Source organism: Ornithorhynchus anatinus, chromosome 9 (assembly GCF_004115215.2).
Source record: "Ornithorhynchus anatinus isolate Pmale09 chromosome 9, mOrnAna1.pri.v4, whole genome shotgun sequence".
Lineage (NCBI taxonomy): Eukaryota > Metazoa > Chordata > Mammalia > Monotremata > Ornithorhynchidae > Ornithorhynchus > Ornithorhynchus anatinus.
The window spans coordinates 52,601,478-52,621,567 of record NC_041736.1 but is presented as its reverse complement, the minus strand read 5'-3'; the positions used below and the strand labels follow the sequence as shown (position 1 = coordinate 52,621,567).

The following is a 20,090-nucleotide window of genomic DNA, read 5'->3' as shown; positions in this document are numbered from 1 at the left end:
CGTCAAACGGCAGGGACTGTCTCTACCTGTTGCCGACTTGTTCATCCCAAGCGCTTAGTACAGTGCTCTGCACATAGTAAGCGCTCAATAAATACTATTGAATGAATGAATGAAAAGCTCATATCTACTACCTCTATGATGTCTCCCAAGTACTTTTTAGTACCATGGTCTGCACCCAGAAGGTGTTCAGTGAATACTATGGATCAATTGATTGTTTGATGCAGTGGGCCAAGATATTTTCAGGGGCACATGATGTTGTTTTCCTGCCTTTACCCAAAACCACTTTCTGTTCTGGCCTGACTTTTGAAGATTCTAGATAGGAGATGAGTGCAATAAGGTTGGTCCTTTATCTTTTTTCACTCTGTCTCTCCTCTCTCATTACCTCTCTCCCTCCCAACCGTCACCCTGTTCCTCTCCTTCTTCCTGCCTCTCTTACAGTCTCCAAGACTTCATTCAGGCTTGGGCTTTCTGCCACCATTCACTTCTAGTTTTCTTCATACCTCTCTAACCAATCCTTTTCATTCTCATTCACCAATCCTTCTGCCAAACCCCTCTCCTTAACTGCGAGTGTCCTTTAAGTCTCTTTTCCTTCCCTTCTCATTTTAAACTCATTCTCCTGGGGAACTCACCTGCTCCCATGGATAGCCCCTCCTCGCTCTTCTTCAATCTCAAAATTCCCTCCTACCTCCTGGAAGGCTCAACATGGATTTATTTCAGGCATTTTTGCACGCTCCATGGGAGGCCTTAAATTAATCCCCACTCCCTCAAGTAGGGTTTCCCAGAAATCTGTGGACAGATGGCTCTTTCACTGCCCAGAGAGCAAAAGTCCAAACTCTGCCTCCAGAAATGCTGTACCTTCGATGACCTTAGATTACAGAGTCATATTACCCATGTGCCCTGACGTTTTCATCTTGCTTGCCCTACTGGTCATCAGTTCCAACAGGCGACTCTTAAAGTAACTTGCCAAGAATCAGAGCAGCAAGAATCACTAGAAACTCTGATTCATTTGTGGCAACAAGTAACCTGGTAGTTTCAACTGTAAAAAATTAATTCAAAACTCTATGGAACAGTTAGTAATGCATCGTGAAATAATCCATGTGAGGACTGCATCGGATTGAAGAAATTGAGTAAGATTTTGAGTATCATTACTTGGATTTGAAATGTATCAATGAAGCAGGTTTGTGACAGTGTCTTGAAGAGCACTTGGAGGCTTAGGGGAATCAGTGCCTTTTTTCAAAAGTCAAAGCTACCCACGTTGTGTCGGCAGGCAGAAACTGACACCACAGAGCTGTGGAGTTATCTGTTCTTTGTTTTGAGAACATAAGAAATGCCATTACTGGATTAGATCAATAGTTTTTCCAATTTACTACTCTGTCTTTGTCAGTCACTAAAGGGATGCTTGGAAGAACAGTGTAATGGTTGCCAACCTTGGCATTCATCCTAATGATGATGTACCACTTCGCATTCCTAACTTTCCCTACAGTAACAAATTATGGATCCATTGCATGAATTTACCTAAACTCTTTTTGAACCTATTGATACTTTTGGTCCGCAAAACTTCCCGATATAATCTTTCATCACTTACATCTCCAAGTCTTCTTGAGTTCACGCTTTAATTGTACATCAGTGGAAATGTTTCCTGAGCAATGTTATTAAGGCCTAGCTAGAGGAAGTGGGAAAGCATTTTTAAACATTAAAAGTAGGTTAGGTTCAGGAACAATGTTTCTGTAATGGCAAGAGTAGCAGTTTTTGCAGAAGAATAATAATAATAATAATAATGTTGGTATTTGTTAAGCGCTTACTATGTGCAGAGCACTGTTCTAAGCGCTGGGGTAGACACAGGGGAATCAGGTTGTCCCACGTGGGGCTCACAGTCTTAATCCCCATTTTACAGATGAGGGAACTGAGGCCCAGAGAAGTTAAGTGACTTGCCCACAGTCACACAGCTGACAAGTGGCAGAGCTGGGATTCGAACTCATGAGCCCTGACTCCAAAGCCCATGCTCTTTCCACTGCGCCACGCTGCTTCTCCAAGAAGAGACAGATGTCATCCGGAGTGATAATCAAGTAGTAATTAATTTCCTAAAAATAGCCAATTTCTAAAATGCTGATGTTTGAGTAGGCTGGAAAAAAACAACAGCTCTAATTTGTGCCAACCTCAGTCACATTTTCTGCAGAATTAACCATTACTCTCTTCATTTAAAGGCATCCCCTTAATTGTACCTTTTAAGTTTTAAATTAATGACACTGTAGCTATGTGGTCAAAGAGTACTGGCTATTTTCTGTTCAGAGCCCTCAAGGAAATATATGGTAATATTTAGAAGGTCATGGGCCGGGAACACGTCTGCCAACTCTGTTGTACTGCACTCTCCCATATGATTTCCTCGGTAGCTGGAAAAAGAGTTATGTCTTCACATATTAGAAGGTGTTCTCTGCTTAGTGCAGATTCATCTTTGAGATTATAAATCTGTCAATCGTATTTATTGAATACTTACTGTGTGCAGAGCACTGTACTAAGCACTTGGGAGAGTACATTATAACAAAATAACAGACACCTTCCCTGCCTACAATGAGTTTACAGTCTATATAGGGAGACAGACATTAATATAAATTACAGATGTATATGTAAATTGAGTGGGGTGGGGGGGGGATAAAAGGAGCAAGTCAGGGTGACAGAAGGGAACGGAAGAAAAGGAAAAGAGGGCTTAGTCAGGGAAGGTCTCTGGGAGATGTGCCTTCAATAAGGCTTTTAACAGGGAGGGGATAGTAATTGTGTGTTGGCTATAAAGAGGGAGAGTGTTATCAGTTGTGTTCAAGAGAAGGATAAAGTGTTGCCATCTCTGGGGGATTCTCTCCTTGTCTGTGAGACTCCTCAGTACTGCTCTGAGAGTGAGAGTGCATTCGTGGCCATACAGATTCCTTAGTGATAATCAGAAGTCCTTCATTGAGTGGAATTTTGCATAGTCTTGGATCTCTTGCTTTGTTATGCACTGATATCTTCCTGTTAACGATCCCATTTTGTGTTTCCTGTGCCAGGACAGGTCCTACAAAGGTAGGCAATGGTTTCAATGAACACTGCTCTGTCTCCTCATATTTCTAAAAGTCTCTCTTTTTTCTAATTAATAAGGCGCTATAGGCATTGTTGATGAATTGAGAGATAGGGGGATGTTTGTCTTGCTTGGGTGGTACTTTCCCAAGTGTTTAGTTTAGTGTATTGTCTAAGAACTTGGATCTGTGACTTTTGAGTATTCACCCCACTGTCAACTCCACGGCACATATTTTCATGGAGAAGCAGCATGGCTTAGTGGATAGATCACAAGCCTGGGAGCCAGAAGGGACCTGGGTTCTAATCCTCCCTCCACTACATGTCTGCTGTGTGCAAGTCACTTCGCTTCTCTGTGCCTCAGTTCCCTCATCTGTAAAATGGGGATAAGAGTGTGAGCCCCATGTGGGACAGGGACTGTGTCCAACTCAATGAACTTGTATCTACCTCAGCACTTAGAATGGTGCTTGGCACATAATAAACACTTAACAATCATTATTATTACTTACCTATAAATTATATATTATTAAAAATGTATTTATATTAATGTCTGTCTCCCCCTCTGGTAAGTTCATTGTGGGCAGGGACCGTATCTACCAACTCTGTTGATGTGTACTCTTCCAAGTGCTTAGTACAGTGGTCTGCAAACAGTAAGTGCTCAAAATACCATTGGTTGACTGGTTGATTACTCTAAGTCATTTTCATGAACCAATCTTGATGATTATAATTAGCTGCACATATTGTTTTGAGGGATATCTGCTAAGCAGCATCACTGAGAAATACACTACTTTCACTGGAGCTTGTAGTTATGTTTCTGTTATTAGCAGGGCTATTGTCATCTTGTAGCAGGACTCCTTGCAGGTGTTTTTGCTCTCCGAGAGCTCATCACCAAGCTGCCTTGATGACTTGTAGGTCATTTTTTGGTACAGTGACTGTGTTATCAGTGTAAGCTTACATTTTTATTGGTTCAGTGGGAAAAAACATTGCTTGGGTTCTACCTGCTGGGGATGTTTCATCAGTGGTTAAGTTTTCTGAATGAAGAACCACCTAGGGTATTCTCGTTAACATAGGAGGCAGAAAATCATAATGGCTACCAAGGCAAACACTTGCAGGGTCGTGGTGTTATGACCTAGCTTTGTCACTCTGCTGGAATAAGTTTGGCCATAAACGGGACCTGCATATAAAAATCCTGCCCATTCACTTCACAATGTGCTACACCTTGCTTATTACACTTTGTGCTTTAAATTCTATATTATGAATTATTTATCCATATTAATGTCTGTCTCCCCATCTAGACTGTAAGCTTGTTATGGGCAAGGAATGTGTCTGCTAATTCTGTTGTACTGCACTCTCCCAAGTGTTTAGTACAGTGCTCTGCATATAATACATGCTCAATAAACACCATAGATTTATTGATTGATTGACTGTGCCCCAGCAGGTACACTGACTGGCAGAAATGATGTAGAATGTGAGCAGTGGAACACAAATCCATAGCACTATATAACAGATTCCTTCGTGAAAGTTCTCGATACTGAAAGCTCAGGGATGAGGCTCACCTGTTGATTTGAAGGGAGGGTCCACCATCGCCACATTGCATCAGTCCAGAAATCAGCTCCACACACAGAAGAACTACGGGGATGACAGAAGCAAAGTATAGAGGAGTGTCATTACTTAGTCAATTTAACCTGCAAATCAATTGGCAGAACAAATCTTTAACTACCTTGGTTGTCTTTAGGTTCAAAGATGACACTACTACTAATGAACTCTTAACACAGATTCCTTATTCTTGGAAAATTCAGTGTTTTCTTTTTATTATACAAATTCTTTGAAATTGAAACTCTAAGCTTTAAATTTAGAGTGAAGGATAAATTCCAAGATAAGATTATCTATTAGTTTCCTAACATTGTACATTTTAGAGACCGTTCTGAATGACAGCTGAGGGCCTTGAATGGCTTGTGGGCAAGAAAAGGGCCAGCTTTTAGATCATCTGAGATCCCGTGATGAAGTCAGGTTTAAGGTTCCACTGTGATAGCCCAAGGCTGAACTAAATTTACAGAGCTGTACTTAGGCACATAATCATCACTCTCCCTTGCAAAGGGCACTGTGCTTGAGTCATACCTCAGGACTGTTAACAAAAAAGTCACCCAGATCTTAAAACAGTTAGTAAAGGACCCCCTAAATAAATGAAGTGCCAAAATCTTAAAAAAAAGGAATGGAAAAATATACTGGATTATCATTTTCAAGAGACCAAACTAGACAAGAGAGCTAAACAAGAAAAGTGAGATGAAAAGTGTTAAAATGCCACGACGGAAGAATGAATTGAAATATTCAAGCTAAAATGATGTAGGATAACTTTAAAAATTGATTTGAATACAACTATAAAACCAGAATCTGTTAACGACACAGAGCCCTATCAAAATGGGCTAAGAATAACATGGTTCCTTTAAATGTAAACGTAGTGGAAGATTGGAAACAGACCTTATTATCTAGAAAAAGGAACCACTGAAACTAGATCCCAGTTCTCCTGTTGGGGGAAAACTGCCTAACTGCATTTGAGCAGTTTGAGTGTACAATAAATAGCATTGATTGGTTGATTATTAGAAAACACAAATTTTACAGCAAAAAAATCACTTTTCACAGTCACTGAACTGAAGGAAAATGAAAGCTGGGCCTCCGTGCAACATGTGCTTCAGCACAAACGTCTTCTAGAAAGGATTTGGTGGTCCAAGAAGGGATAATGAACAGCAAGAAGAGTTGACCCATGATCATTAACATACTTGTGACTGACCTCCCTTTCTTGAGTGTTCACACTTGAGGGTGCCATCTTCTCATTGGCTACCAAGACAGTAGGCCTGTCTCTTCTGTGCCAAATTAAACTACCAATCTATCAAAGAGGTCATTATCTAAATGATCATTAGGTCAAAATAATTTCAGAGAGACATAGCTTTTGGGTCCTTAGGCTCTGCTACCTTGTGAAATACTCTCCAAGTGGCATGTACAACAAAACAAGTGTTATTTAATGTATGTGTATTCAAAGAAAGCTAGTATGACTCCAGGCACTCAGTTTCCCTTTTTACCCAATCAGTGGTATTCCAAGAAATGGTATTTATTGTGCACTGGCTTTGAGCAGAGGACTATCCTAAGAGCTTGGGAGAGTACAATATAACATCGTTGGTAGACATGTCCGCCACTTCTCATAAGGTGGACTCAAAAGCTAGACCTTTTTTCCAGCATGTGTGATTTCTTAACTAGGGATAAATAGTGGTCTCTGTGCTCCAGTGAGTATATCTGATATTTGCTAATTCCACTTCTATTGACCCAGAATTGAAAATGCTCCTACACAGCTAATCACACAGTTGGATTCCAGTGTATCATTTTCCAGTGACCAGCAAGTTGACGTAATTCTGAAAGAACATATTCTGACCTTTTGAAATATAAACAACATCCCTGAGGTCTCTAAATTTGCCTCCTGTGTTGCTCTTTGAAGATTCCTGAGAGGGCAGGCACTCTTATATGGATGGAGCAGCTGAAAGAAAACAATACAGAGAACAGAAAAAACTATTAGGCACACTGAAACTTGCTCTTAATGAACCCATGAAGAGAAAGCATATATTAATTCAATGTATAGAAATTCATTACAATTCTGGCATATTAAATGAACGACTAGAATGAATAGCTAAACCGAATGTCTTCTGGTCACTGGAGCGCAACAGTTCACTAAAAACAGTGACGTATTTAATTTATATTTCGCTTATGCCTTGAAATGTCAGTAATAATAATAATGGTATTTAAGTGCTTACTGTGTACCAGGCACTGTACTAAGTGGATACAATTGAGTTGGACACAATACCTGTCCCACGTGGGTCTCACAGCCTTAATCCCCATTTTTCGGATGAGATTGAGGACTCCCGAGGATCTAGGTCGCTGACGATCTAGACCCTTGAGGTCCTAGGTTGCCAAGGACTCTAGACTCCTGAGGTTCTATGACACTGAGGTTCTAAGTCGCTGAAGCTTTAGACTCCTGAGGTTCTAGGTCACTGAGGTTCTAGACTTCTGAGGTTCTAGGTCACTGAAGTTCTAGATATCCCGAAATTCCCCTTGTGGGACAGGGAGTTTGTCCACCCAAATTATCATGTATCTACCCTGGTGCGTGGCACATAATAAGCAATCAATACCATTCAAAAAACTCAACTACTAGAAGTAATTCACTGAAAGGTCTAAACCTAATGAAGAAATACTCATGGTATCTTGAGTGAAAAGCTAAAAAGAATAAAGCCAAATATTTGCGTGGGTAAAGTACCCAAAGAGCCCCAAGTGCAGAATTATTTCTACAAAAACTTCCATAAATACCACCTAAACCAGAGGATCTATTTTAACTACTATAATTCAACAATCGTCATTCAAATAAGCCAGAAAATATCATTTCCATCACAGCCGACGTTAGAAGGCTGATAAAAATCAAAAATCGTATTCAAAGTTTTGTTTTCCTCTCAAATGCATTTTGGAATAGTTTAGCACACAAAACAATGCCTTATGTTTGCCAAATGCCTAGGGTAACAGAAGGTAATCACAGGAGCCCAATGAAAAAGAATTTGGGAGAATAGAAAGTTAAACATTTCCTTTCTCCCTGAACTTGTAATCTGTGGTAGCAAGGCAATGTTTCACCTGAAAGATATAGGAAAAACCTATTGGAACAGAAAGCATTAAAATAACCTGTACCTTGTTATACTTCTCTCTGCTAAAAAAAGATCCATTTGGATCTTTCTGGCAAACCAAATGCAGCAGATACCCAGAGTTCAAGGAGAACTGGCATTACCGATAAATGAAACTGTCCATGATGCTCAGTTTATTTAACTTCAAAGTGATTCTCTTTTTATCTCACTGATTTGACACGGGTTGAGATATGGGAGTATTTTTTGTTGTTAAAAAAAGAGAGGGCTTTCTATTAAAACATATGGAATCCAATTAAACGTGAGGGATAGGTGGCAAGTGCTTAATTTGTCCTGGGCCTGGAGGAGCGGGGAGGCTGTACATGAGCACTTCTCCCTTGGGCCCAAGGCCCAGCTGCCAAACCTTCTCCTGGCTAGAAGGCTCTATGAGCAGTTTGAGGAGCGGAAGGGCCTGTCTTCCCAGGCCTGAGTTCCGTGGGCAGGACAGCACTTGGATTTCTCGTAGCTGCATTGGTGTGCTGTTGCATGCTAGCATATCTTAAGGGAACCAGCCCTCCGCTCAAAGGGGCTGGGACTTCTGCACAAGTCCTGACTACTTGTTTTGTTTTGCTGTCTGTCTCCCCCTTTTTAGACAGTGAGCCTGCTGTTGGGAGGGGACTGTCTCTATCCATTGCCGAATCATACATTCCAAGCTCTTAGTACAGTGCTCTGCACACAGTAAGCACACAATAAATACGATTGAATGAATGAATGAAAGTCCTAGGGCTCTGCCCAGTGTTGACGCAGTGGATAGAGCATAGCCCTGAGTGTCAAAATCCTGGCTCCGCCACTCGTCTGCTTTGTGTGACCTTGGGTAAGTCATTTAACTTCTCTGTCCCTCAATTCCCTCATCTGTAAATTGAGGATTGAGACTGGGAGCCCCATGTGAGACAGGGACCTGTGTCCAACCCGATTTACTTGCATCCACCCAGCTGCTAAGTAGAGTGCTTGGTACGTAGTATGTGCATAACAAATATCATGGTCATTAATTATTATTAAAGAAGAGGGATTTTAGTCATGAAGATGTCTAACCCTTCAATTTGAGCAAGGCCTCAGCCTGTATTACCCATCTTCTGAGACTTTTGTGATTAGTGAAATTGAAATGGTCTTGTAGGATCCTCCCATGTGCTCAACCTGTTTCTTTGAAAACAATGAGTCCGAACAGGCTTAGGTTGTTGCAGTAATATTCCCTAATTCCCTAATCACTGTCTAGCCAAAATGCATATTGAAAACCAGCGTTATGGAAGAACTGAGTGTACTTGTAACCTTATATTTTAAATTCCCTTTAATCCTTAACCCAGCAATCTGCACATCCCATCCTCTGGTTTATAATATCCTGGCAAGGAAAGGTAATTCCTATTCAGGGCATAATGATGCCTGAAAAATAATAAGGGAAACCTTCAGAATGCTGCATTTAGTTTAATGCAGGAGATCACTGAAATGAGTTACGCTTGACCATGAATGTATTCAGGTTTTACAGCAGAAGATACTGTTCTAGAAAGGCTATAATTCATCTCTGCTTCAATTTTCCTCAATACATATTTTTTTTAGCACAGTTAGAGACTTTCACTTCTTCTATAACCAGTTGCCGGTGAAAAGTGCACTCTTTCAGTGTGCCTCATCAATGCGTGTACTGTAATGCACAGGCCTCTTATTTCCTACAACATCTCTCTTATTGCCAATACCCCTCCTTATACAGATTATACTGCTCAATAGCCCCCACTGTATTTTGTCCTTTAACGCCAATTTCCCTCTGACACAGTGTGCCTCAAAATGCCGTTATGCAAAACTAAACGAGGTCTTACGAATGCAAACCAGTAAAATGAATTAGGCCGTGAAAACCCAATGAATATCAAGACTGAGAGAACACATTTGACTACTTAAAGGCTGTAATTTAATAGCAACCTGAAAGATCCAGCTGAAGTTTCAGGAAATAAAATCTAGAATTAGGGAAAAGGCTCCATGTGGCAAAGCAGCCCTGGAAAGCCAAGGGAGAATGTAGACCCCAAAGTGGGGCCGGCAACATTAGCTTCCTTGTGTAAAAGGATTCAATGAGCAGTCTATCACTGAAATGCGTCTCTGTGAAGGAATACATTAAGCTGGAACATGTGAGAGTGCTCAACTGTCCCTGAAGGTTTACTCATACCAGGAAAAAAATACTATTTTATTTATCAGAGAACTGACCGGGAAACTAGAAAAACAACAGTCCGATCCCAGATCAATCACATAAGTTATTGTTGTCACTAGTTAAGATGGGTAACTCCTCAGTGCAGTCACGTGCACTGTTGTGCATGTAAAAGCAGATGGCCGGTGGCCAGGTCTCCCCACTATATTCTGTGTTATGGGTGAGGTTCATCAGAAGGTGGCCTGGATTAGGATTATTCCGAGTACAGTTCAAAATTGACATTGGTGAAACTCCTCAAGATGCTGGAGAGGTCTTCTGTACACCTCGCAGGCGTGGAGAAAGTCGGACACAACGATTACAGCTTAGTAGGTAGCTTGAGACCCCACCTTCCCTGTCTATCATATAGTAGAGTTAGCATTATTTTTGTCAAAAACAATGATGGCCTTTATGATTTTGCTTTCCACTTTGTTCATTCATCATGGGAGAGTGTATTGCCTACAGAGAAAATCCAGTGACAGCACCAAGGACTTAGTTGCCAATGAAAAATCTTTGGTTTTGTAGAAGAAGCATGGCCTAGCAGTGATGTCTACTGGAAAGAACCCAGGCCTAGGAGTCAGAGGTCCTGAGTCCTAATCCCGGCTCTATCACTTACTGCTGTGTGACCTTGGGCAAATCACTTAACTTCTCTGGGCCTCGATTCCTTCATCTACAAAATGGTGGGGGGGGGGGGCTCAATACCTGTTCTCTCATCTACATAGGTTGCGAGGACTGGATTATCTTATATTCACCTCAGCACTTAGTACAGTGCTTGGCATACAGTATGTATTTAACAAATACCATTATTATTATTAATAAGATGGAACGTGAAAGCTGTAAGAATCACTACAGCCATGTGAAGAGCTAAGTGCAAGACTGACCATCAACCCATATGCCCCCAAATTGACTAATGGTACAAACACCACATTCAAAAGTGGCATCCAAATGATCAAGATGACCCCACCATCATGTCCTTCTTTTAACCTGGAACTCCCTCCGCCCATTATATTCGACAGATTCCCCACTCTCCCCACTTTCAAAGCCTTAATAAAATCATATCTCTTCCAAGGGGTTGTCCCTGACTCTCCCCTCAATTCCCCAGCTGTTCATCCTCCCTTCTGTTTAGTCTATGTATTTGGGTCTGTACCCCTCAAACAATTTGATACTTGCCCCAACCCGGCCCCACGGACTTGTATAGATGCGTTGGAAGCAGGTGGTAGAAAACTTGGATCTGGGGCTGAATTTTGAACTTGAGACCATTTCCTCCTCTGCATAGCCAGTGTGGAAACTGAAGAGGAAGGCAAGTGGAAAAGTGAGAACAGGAGAGGATGCCAATTGGGAAAGGCTGGTTCTTCAAGTCCCAGTGTCCCTGGGTATTTTTAGTTCCAGGTTTTACAGCTTGAACATTGGAAGGTCCCAGTGTTTCTAGTGGTCACATCCTCAGCCCAGAGTTGCTCCATTTGAGGGGCAGTCTGGACAATAAATAAAATTCCACTGGCAAAGCTATGTTGGGGGAAACCAAAGTAATTGTTTGAATCAGCTCCCACAAAAATCAAGGGGCTTCAAGCAGCTGCTCTCGTTTCTCCCATCTTACTGACAGGGAACAGTTTTACTCAAAAGTAAGGTGAAGGAATAGATTAAATATTTATAATTACTACTACTACTACTACTAATAATAATAATGGTATTAAGTGCTTACTAAGCACACAGTCTCAGTCCTCATTGAGGTAATTGAGGCACAGAGAAGTGACGTGACTTGCCCAATGTCACACTGCAGACAAGTGGAGGAGCCAGGATTAGAACCATGATCTTCTGACTTCCATCCCATGCTCTATCCACTACACCATGCTGCTTACTTTCCCCTTGCTCCTCTTGTTACTTTCCTCTTGGATAAAGCTATTCTCTGCTACCTAATGATTTGGGGGCTTAGGGTGGGGTGGATTTCTCAGGATCGTAAAGATTTGTATGGGGAAAAGATTTTTTCTTGTTTTGTTGGCTTTTGTCTCTTTGCTCTGTTTGGCTGGCCGCGAGGAGGACCACCAGGATCAGTTGCTGGAAATACCCACTGATTTTTACTAAGCAAGTTTTTTGGAGTTCTAACTGCTCTTATTTTCCCTTAGAAAATTCCTTCCTGATTCCCCCCTTGTGTTCATGGAAGTCCTTTCTGATGCCTGGGAACTTCCTATAATAACTGAGAAGCAGTGTGACCTTGTGGATAGAGCATGGACGTGGGAGTCAGAAGGACTTGGGTACTAATTCCGGCTCCACCACTTGTCTGCTGTGTGACCTTGGGCAAGTCACTTCACTTCTCTGAGCCTCAGCTACCTCATTTTGTAAAATGGGAATTAAGACTATGAGGCCCATGGAGGACCACAGGACTGGGTCCAACCCAATTCGCTTGTATCTACCCCAGTGCTTAGTACAGTGACTGGCACATAGTAAGTGCTAAATACCATCATCATTATTATTGTTGTTATTACAAGGGAATGCTCCTAAGTCCTTCTGCGCCATGACTGGGAAGAGTATGTCTGATCTCCGTACCCAGTCTCCCAAAGGCACACAACCCCCTATGGAGGTGTGGCTACTGGTGGAGCAGGTGCTGTGCTCTGTTGGCAATTCTGTTGCCAATGCACCTGGCATCCAGACTCCCCCTTAGCCTCAGGCCACCTCAGGGCTTGAGGATTCCAGCTGGGTTGGTAAGAGCACTCAGTACAAGATTCATTAGAGCAGCCAGAGCACCGAGCAATCCAGCCAGTTGGCAATCTTGCCATTAAAGCAGGCATCTGATGTGCATCTGCTTCAGTGGCATAATCAGGGGACAAACTCCAACGTTTCCTATTTTTATCTTCTAAAGCTCTAACCCAGATCTTTAGTTTGCATAGAACATGTTTTGAGTCTGATGTGTAAAAGTACAGTATTTTTACATCTTAAAATGTATCTTTCAACACTGAGAGCAAATATTTTTGTGGAGGAGGGGTCATAAAGGGGGCAGAGGATTATAAGGAAGTTTATTACTGAATTAGCAATATTTTCTTATTGCTAATTTTCAACCAGCTCATATTTTTCATTTTTACTATCATCCACCATAGTTTCTTTTTCATCAGGCAAGATGGTCCAAATGAAACAATATCAGAAAGAACTTCTTGACATCACTAGGGTAAAAATTTTATGAGTGCTCTGCAAGTTTCTTGTTGATTTTTCCCCTGAATGTTACAAAAGCTATGCAAACATTTATATATCCACTATCCACAAACAGACGTTAACTGAAACCCCTCTTGGAAGCGTTCTGAACAGAAGGCCACCTGGCAAAGGATTGTTGTGACTTGTTTTCCAAATCACCTCCCTCTCTCATTCCTCTTCTTTTCTGAGTTTTCTATTGTCCATATTTACCTCTTATTGTACTTATGTGTCAGACCACCCTATTTGGGTTGGGATTGTTCCGGTGAGTATAGAGCTTCACGATGACCTTCAGAAATCCACAAGTTTTCAGGTGAAAATGTGACTATAGAATGTGCCAGAGGAACATCATTTATACCTTAAGATTTGCCACCACATATTAAAGCAGTGGATTTCATTGCTATTTCAAGAAAGCTGACCAAAGTCTCTACTTAATTATTTAAAGGAAATAAGGTAAAAGTCTTTAAGTAGCTAATAACAGATATTAAATATCACTTCAACTAGTACTCTGCAAATTAAATCGGATATAATTTTATTTCCAGAAGGTATGTTATCGTGACCATCTTCTCCTTTGGAAATACAAACATAAAAATTATGATTATCATTATTATTATATTGGTTAGGTGCTTATTCTGTGTCAAGTACTGGAGTAGATACAAGGAATACCTTCTAAAAGCAGAGTGAACACCCAAAGCTCTTGTTGTCTAGAAATTCACCAACACCAGGTGTCAAAACTGATTCTAGCTGTTTTCTGTAACAAATAGTTAAGAGATCACGGAAATTGAATCTCATCAGATATGAGGGAATTTCGAGACCTTGCTGTTGGATAAGACTAACATCGCATGGCCTTGCTCAATAGGTATCATGACATTTAATTGAAAGTATGTAGCAACCAGATGGATGTTTCTGGGAAAGATTTGTTACTGAGTAACATTCCTGCAATCCTGCAGAGACTTGAAACCCCAAAAACTTTCCTACTGGAGAACAACAGAATATGTTTGACGTGAATCCAACATTTTTAGACCACAGGAAAATCTTTAGAGCATACTGAAAGCAACATATAGGAACTGTAGTAAATGAGGAAAGAGAAATCAACTCCACATAGTTCTGGCATGAAAGGCGTGGTTCCTTCCCAGAGTTCTTGTAATAAACTGCTTGCTAGTGCCAGGGAACAGCTCATCTGCAGGGAGTTGTTTTCACTTACAGGAATGTTTTTGGGGAGGGTAGGAAGAGGAACAAAACTGGAAAATTTGAAAATGTGTGGTAATTTGAAGAGTGACTGCATGTTTTAGTTTCTAACCTTACATCATAGAGCCTGCAATATTCTTTTTGCTTATTTTAAAATAAAAAACAGATACAAAATGTGGCTTCAATTAAGTCTTTTACTTTTTTTATGGTATTTGCTAAGCACTTACTATGTGTTAAGCACTGGGATAGATACAAGATAAATAGCCCATGTCTCATATTGGGCTCATGGTCTTAATCTCCATTTTACAGATGCAGTGACTGAGGCACTGAGAAGTTACGTGATTTGCCCAAAGTCACACAAACATCAACCAACTAATCAATTGTATTTATTGAGTACTGTGGAAGAGATGGCATTAGATGATCCCAGGTCCTCTGCCTCCCAGGCCCATGCTGTTTCTACTAGGCCATGCTGCTAGGACACTTCTCTTTTATCTTACTACCACTATGTACATCACATACACATACCCACCCACCCCACTGCCACCCCCCGCAACAAAACCTTTGTTCTTATCAGCATGTATGCTTTCTTAAAATATTAGCATGTTGAATTCAGACTCCCACTCCCAGTTATTACCCCCAGATAAAGCTACAGAATCTCCTCCAACCTTAAAAGATCATGGTATTTAAGTTATACAGTATCATTATTGTTGCTATACTATTATTATTATTACTAGTATTAAATAGACAAAAAACCAAGGAACATGAGAAATACCACGATTTGTAAGACCAATAACAACTTCTGACTCAAATCCTGTCTCTAAAAGTGGACAAAGGATGTACGGAATAACTATGTAATAGTTGTCATCCTTGACATCCTTTTAATGTTTAGAGAAATGTACATCCCTTTCTTCCCATTTAGATTTCCATCCATGAATTTGCCTAAATCTCCTTTGAACCTACTGGTATTTTTGGCTGGCACAACTAATATGTCTGGCTGGCACATCTTATTGGGTAACGAATTCCATATGTTTACCACCCACTTCATTTTTTTTTTCCTTTTCACTTCAGACACCTTCAGAAATGAAGAGTTGTTTTTCTGGCTTTGGTTACTGCCTTTTGGAAATGTCTGAATCTGACTGGTACATAATTCTACCAGAAGAAATGCAAGGGAGAGTAGCTGGAAAACTTGCTCATTTCTCCTCATACTTATGACACTGTCTCCAGGAATTTGTTGAGGGGGCATTTCTGTCTGGTGATGAGAAATTTATCACACCAAGTGAAGTGGACATCTAGTTAATTCTTTTGCTAGAACTATTAGATTTTCTAAAATGACAAACCTAGTCCCACTTATGTACGATTCCCCGTATGAGTATTTAGAACTTGAATAGTTGAGCTTCTATTTGAAAGGTCATTTGCAGAGTTGAGAAACTTAATACCAAGTGACCTTAACAGGAGTATATTCTAAACCCCATGACCACTGAAAACTTGTTTTTTTCTAAACTTTATGAATGGTCCCCTGAAAAAAATTGACCACTCAGGGGAAAGATGACATTGCATGTGATTTTGTGCACTAGAAAATGAAAAAGCTACTAGACCTTCGCTAAAAATACCAATCGGGGCTTTTCACATCTCTCAAATGTACTTATAAGGGGAACCAGTCATTCAAGAAAGCTCTATTAATGATAGCTAGTACCTTGTATTTATGCAACACTTTTGAGGGGGAACTTAGCGGGCTTTACGGAAATTCTTTAATGCATCTTCACAATAAGGTCAAGAGGCTTGAACGTGAAATGTCTCTGAGCCTAATTTTGGCTCTTTCACTGGGACAGAACATTTTGCCCCAACGTTTTGAAAGGGCACCTCCAGGACTTGAGAGAGGGCTGGGGCAGGAATCCTTTCCCCTACTTCCCAGCATCCTTTCACAGGGTAAACGAGGAATGGAGTACAGCTCTTTTTAGGGAAGGAAGGGGCTAAGGTGTGTGCAGAACAGCGCAAGACAACAGCAACCTACTCTTGGTGTCTCTGTCATTAGCTTGCAAATACTGCTTTTCTGCTCTTCCTTCTCTCTACCCCTCACAGCCCAGTGTCTCCTTACTGAACTCAACAACCCTCTCTGGGCTGGGTGGTAACTCATCAAACCGGTGAGGTCCAGAGATTGATTTGCCACTTAAAGCAGGTATAACCTAAATTAAATAGATATAAAAGAGGGGAGGATGGAGGTTGCTTTCTCTTCTCTCATTCCTGAATGTTATTGCTCCATTTCAGGAGCCCCAAGAGGTGAATGTCTCAAGATTTAAGAGCTGGACAAACAGAAATATTGAAAGAGGCTCATGGAACAAGTGCATTTTGGGAACAGCTGCTTTCAGTGGAAACAAATTGCTTTGACCTAAACTTGAATAGGACTAAACAAACCTATGTAAAGACAATGCAGGTAAGAAAGATGGTTTTGAAGGTGCACCTCCCACCTTCCCTCAGCTCAGCTTGCCAGCACATCTGCCTGACTGACAGATATTACGGCAGGCTATTTTTAGTTCTAGCCTGTAATCCCTTTTGGCTAAGTTCATCATGGGCAGTCACTAAAGGCTAGTCTGCTTGCCAGTAGAATGGAAGGAATACTGGAAGGAACTGGAAGGAACAGTATGTCATCCATATGTCCAACCTGATGATCTTGTATCTATCCTAGTGTTTAATACAATGCTTGGCACATAGTAAATGTTTAACAAATGCCATCATCATCATCAGTGCAGAGCCACCAGGATATACAGGCAGCTCTTGGCAATTGGGCAGATTCCCAGGCCAATCAGGAGGCCAGCATGAACATGCACCTTCCCAACCAAAATAATTCTGCCTGAAAAGCCCCAGCAAGAGGGATATCAGCTGAGCATAAATTGCTGTCTCAAGTTTCCCAGTTGTACTAAAAACAAAGGTAAAACCACTTCTGTCTTTAAGATAAGGTGGTTTAATGACTGTTCCTTTGGCAAGGATGTTTGCTTTTGTTATATGTATATTTGGCCAGGGAGAGGTTAAATTACCTGCTCAGGTTTTAGTGCTAGAGTAGCAAAATCATAGGGATCCTTGTGCAGGAAGGGCCCTCTGGAGTTGATTGGTCCTTCCCTCCGTTTCCAGATATATGAATGATAAAACTGTTTAAGCATACCTCCAGGGATGGAAATTCCATAACTTGGTTGTCCATTTATCACCCTGGAAGTCAAGAAATTATTTCTTATGTCTAACTAAAATTTATCCAATTTTAAATTAGTCTCATTCCTTTGTGTTTGGGTCCCAACAGACATGGAGAACAAATGTTGAATTTTCTCATAAAAAACCTGCATGTACTCACCACTCATTTGTTGTTCTAAACAACCCTGATTTCATTAGCCTTTCACTACAATGCTTAATTTTTACTCCTTTAATCATTTTTGCCACTCTTATCTGAAGCCCGTTCAGTTCCTCTTATCTTATTCAGGAAGGAGAGAAAAAAATTTTCCACCTTACTGCCACACAGTCTTTGTCTTCCTTTTGTGATTCAATCTATTTAGCTCACTAAAGTAGCTTTGTTTTTGGATCTGGTGGTAATGGGAGACTAATTTCCCAGGTATCTGTTGGAAAGCACTTCAGAGGGCCACAGAATGTCTCACAGATTTTTAGGACTGCAATCAGGATGAAGAAAGTAAAGGAATCAAATAAGGCAAGTACCCTGTTTAATTTGATCCCTATTAGGATGGGGGGGTGCGGGTAAGAGACTGTTGGTGTAAATAAGCATGTCTCAAGAATCTAATGGAAGAAAAAATTTAGAAGGGTAAGTATAATGAGCTATAGAAATGCAAATTTAAACACATTTTAGGAATTTGACATTGAAAGGAGAGTCTAAATAAAGACAGTGGAGTCCAAGAATGCTGTTGGTGCTTCAATGACAGTTCTTCAAGTTCTGGAGCAAACGACACCAATAGGTAGAAAGTACAAGAAGGGTGGTAACATAATGCCAAGATAGTTAAACCCAGAACTCTATGGAGACCTAAAAGTCAAGTAGGAAAGTTAGACAGAGAGCAAAATAGGCCAAATCACTACAGAAATATATGAAGAAAAAACATGATTTCAGAGTCAGGCTTGAAGAATTTATGGCAGGAATGCTTTTGAAACTCTTGGTCTAATTTAACTAATGAGAAATTCAAACTTTTAATAGACAGGGACATTTTCAACTGCTTATAGGGTTTTGTAAACAACCTCATTTGTTTCAGACTATTTAACCAGATTCAGACTTCAATTATCTGGGTTCTGGTACCAACTTTCCAGTGAAGATAGCAGCCAAAAATAAGCACCTCTCTTTCTCTGCTTTCTTACATGGTAAGGGTTAGGTCATTTTGAAAAGAGTTGGATGCCACCAAATTTTAGGCCAGAACTCAATCTGTCTCATTCCCTATAGAGGGAGCTGACTTGATAAAGCGATATTTTTAATCTATTAGAAAGCCTTATCCCCTTTGAATCTGATCAAAATAGAAGTCTCCTGAGATTGTTGTAACTATATTGTATCACTTAAGGCACTTCCAGGGCAGAAGTGAATTTGATCAAGATTTGTTAAGGATGAAATTTTTCTGGCAGGCTTATTTTCTATGAAAAAATCTTCATGTCTGTTTTCAAAAGAAAAATTGGCAGCTAAACAGATATGCCTTGTTACTTTCTATGGTGAAATTATGGTTAATTGGCTCCCGGGAAAATATACAGGCTCTGTATAGTTTTATTAGAACTCTACAAGGGTTTACGTTCTTGAGGAAAGATGGGAAGGCAGGGGAAAACTATCTATTGGCTGATGGCTTGCCAGTTGTGGAATTAACCACAACTGAATTTCTTCAGCTTTTACAATAGCCTATTATAACTTAGCTTTTGGAAGTGTTTTTATGAGAATAGCTTTTTAAAGCATAAGAACAAATATTCACCATACTATGTCTTAGAAACATCGAATATTTTCTACCAGGTTAATTCACTGTTGGCTTTTAAAAAAAAATTAAGCTACACCACTGTAAATATTTTGTGTTTAATCGTTCAGACATATAATTCTAACGAACTGCTTCTGCTCCAGATTTATCTCTCTATTATCTGTAAAGCAGGGATATCTTCGAGGGATAGCAAGGAGGGCAGCTGTCCTGTGTCCCAAGGTTGTTAGCTAGCTCCTGATCCAATTAGCAAATTGGTCCTTGCCAAAGCATCCTAGTGCCTCCAGCAGGCTGCCTTTTCAACTGTTCCTAGCTCTGTCCTTCACTCAAGGCCTGACTCCATTACCCCAGGCCTGGCCCCCACCTACAGCTCCCAGTGTCACTCTGGTCCTGATGCCATCTATCCCCTCTTCTTCTTTTCTACTATGCCCCTGCAACATTCCAGAGTTTGGCCAACTGTACTCAAGCACTTAGTACGGTGCTCTGCACACAGTAAGCACTCATTAAATACGACTGAATGAACTGTAATGAAAGGAAGAGTGACCACTGATGGCACTTGGGAAATATTGAATATAGAGATCCACATGATGTCACATGCAGGACTCCAGGCACACAGTATCACCTGTGCCATTTTGCAGAAGTACAGTGAGCTCATTTAAACCAAGAATGTTCTTCTGGGGAGGCCCCTGGTTCTCTCTTTGAGCTCGTCGTGAGGAGGGAATGTGACTGTTTATTGTTATATTGTATGCTCCCAAGCATTCAGCACAGTGCTTTGCACAAATTAAGCACTCAATAAATACGATTGAATGAGTGAATGAAAAAATGACTCCAGAATTGTTCCATTCTCTTCCCAAGTATTCAAATTTGGTTACTCTGAGACTA

The 20,090-nt window shown here is 40.7% G+C and overlaps 1 long non-coding RNA gene across 3 annotated transcripts in view; it reads right to left on the bottom strand.

Moving 5' to 3' along the window:
- The window catches only part of LOC103171203, a 59,510-nt gene that overhangs the window by 14,206 nt on the left and 25,214 nt on the right, over positions 1–20,090 (bottom strand). For 2 of the 3 annotated variants that reach the window (XR_005660314.1, XR_486650.3), the window contains exons 3-4: positions 6,467–6,568; positions 4,599–4,671 (exon numbers count right to left, since the gene is read on the bottom strand). This is a non-coding gene — a long non-coding RNA (uncharacterized LOC103171203). Of the gene's footprint in view, positions 1–4,598; positions 4,672–6,466; positions 6,569–6,892; positions 6,983–20,090 lie in introns of those variants that run through there. The other variant, XR_486649.3, reaches the window with a different exon arrangement.